Here is a 2,480-nt window from a genome sequence, read left to right on the forward strand (position 1 = left end):
TGGATGCATGTTGCAATCCATTCAGATTTTGAGAGATTATGTTGACCTGTTGAGTCAATATTTTGTTCTGAGCCAATATGGCATTCAGAGCATCAATTTCAAGAACTCCTTTCTTCTGAGATATCCCATTATTCATGGAATTCCTCTCAGAGGTATACATGAATTGGTTGTTTGCAACCATGTCAATGAGTTCTTGAGCCTCTTCAGGCATTTTCTTCAGGTGAATGGATCCACCTGCAGAATGGTCCAATGACATTTTCGAAAATTCAGAGAGACCATAATAGAATATATCTAATAGGGTCCATTCTGAAAACATGTCAGATGGACATCTTTTGGTCAACTGCTTGTATCTTTCCCAAGCTTCATAGAGGGATTCACCATCTTTTTGCTTGAAGGTTTGAACATCCACTCTCAGCTTGCTCAGCTTTTGAGGAGGAAAGAATTTATCTAAGAAAGCAGTGACCAGCTTATCCCAGGAGTCCAGGCTATCCTTAGGTTGTGAATCCAACCATATTCTAGCTCTGTCTCTTACAGCAAAAGGGAAAAGCATGAGTCTGTAGACTTCAGGATTAACTCCATTTGTCTTTACAGTCTCACAGATCTGCAAGAACTCAGTTAAAAACTGATAAGGATCTTCAGATGGAAGTCCATAAAACGTGCAGTTTTGTTGCATTAATGCAACTAGTTGAGGCTTAAGCTCAAAGTTATTGGCTCCAATGGCAGGAATGGAGATGCTTCTTCCATCAAACTTGGATGTTGGCTTTGTGAAGTCACCAAGCATTCTCCTTGTATTATTATTATTATTATTTTCGGCTGCCATGTCCTTCTCTTGTTCGAAAATTTCTGAAAGGTTGTTTCTGGATTGTTGTAATTTAGCTTCTCTTAATTTTCTCTTCAGAGTCATTTCAGGTTCTGGATCAACTTCAACAAGAGTGCCTTTTTCCCTATTCCTGCTCATATGAAAGAGAAGAAAACAAGAAAAGAAAGAGGAATCCTCTATGTCACAGTATAGAGACTCCTTTATGTTAGTAGAAGAAGAAAGGGGTTAGAAGAATGGAGATGGGGATTCGGATTTTTGGATGAAGAGAGGTGAAGAGAAGTGTTAGTAATTAAATAATTAAATAGAAGAAGAAAAGAGAAGGGAGATTTCGAAAATAATTTTTGAAAAAGAGGTTAGTAATTTTCGAAAATCAAAGACAAAATATAATTAAAATTAAAATTTAAAACAAAAAGAATTTTTGAAAAAGAGAGGGAGAATTTTCGAAAATTAGAGAGGGAAAAGTGGTTAGGTGCTTTTGAAAAAGATAAGAAACAAACAAAAAGTTAGTTAGTTGATTGAAAAAGATTTGAAATCAAATTTTGAAAAAGATAAGAAGATAGGAAGTTAGATAAGATATTTTGAAATCAAATTTTGAAAAAGATAAAATTTTGAAAAAGATAAGATAAAAGATAAAAAGATATATTTGAAAAAGATATTTTGAAAAATAATTTCACTGACAAGAAACTACAAGATAAGATTCTAGAACTTAAAGATTGAACCTTTCTTAACAAGAAAGTAACAAACTTCAAATTTTTGAACCAATCACATTAATTGTTTAGCTAATTTTCGAAAATATGATATAAAGATAAGAAAAAGATTTTGAAAATATTTTGAAAAAATAATTTTGAAATTTTCGAAAATTATAAAAAAAATGAAAAAGATATGATTTTTGAAAAAGATTTTGAAAAGATAAGATTTTTAAAATTGAAATTTTGACTTGACTTGTAAGAAACAACTAATTTTGAAAAATTTTTGACTAAGTCAACCCAAAATTTCGAAAATTTGGAGGAAAATAAGGAAAAGATATTTTTTTTTTTGAATTTTTAAAGAAAAACACAAAAATGACCCAAAACATGAAAATTTTGGATCAAGACACAAGATGCATGCAAGAATGCTATGAATGTCAAGATGAACACCAAGAACACTTTGAAGATCATGATGAACATCAAGAACATAATTTTGAAAAATTTTTGATGCAAAGAAAACATGCAAGACACCAAACTTAGAAATTTTTAATGCATGGAAAATATGAATGCAAAAATGCACATGAAAAACAACAAACAACACTAAACAAGAATTCATCAAGATCAAACAAGAAGACTTGTCAAGAACAACTTGAAGATCATGAAGAACACTATGAATGCATGAGATTTTCGAAAAATGCAAGAAAAATTTTAAAAGCATGCAATTGACACCAAACTTAAAAATTAACACAAGACTCAAACAAGAAACACAAAATATTTTTTATTTTTATGATTTTATGATTTTTTATTTTTTTTTTATTTTTATTTTTTTTTTTCGAAAATATTTTTGGAAAAACGAAAAATAAAAGAAAAATTTTTGAAAAAGATTTTTGAAAAGAAAATTACCTAATCTGAGCAACAAGATGAACCGTCAGTTGTCCATACTCGAACAATCCCCGGCAACGGCGCCAAAAACT

General features: G+C 30.5%; 1 non-coding gene across 1 annotated transcript; it reads left to right on the plus strand.

Annotated features, from left to right (window-relative positions):
- Positions 1 to 314: 314 nt before the first annotated feature.
- Positions 315 to 418, plus strand: LOC112804548 (small nucleolar RNA R71). The gene has a single exon (XR_003203159.1). It is a non-coding gene; the product is annotated as a small nucleolar RNA R71 (small nucleolar RNA).
- Positions 419 to 2,480: the final 2,062 nt, after the last annotated feature.

The sequence above is a fragment of the Arachis hypogaea genome, chromosome 5 (genome assembly GCF_003086295.3).
Source record: "Arachis hypogaea cultivar Tifrunner chromosome 5, arahy.Tifrunner.gnm2.J5K5, whole genome shotgun sequence".
In the NCBI taxonomy this organism is placed as follows: domain Eukaryota; kingdom Viridiplantae; phylum Streptophyta; class Magnoliopsida; order Fabales; family Fabaceae; genus Arachis; species Arachis hypogaea.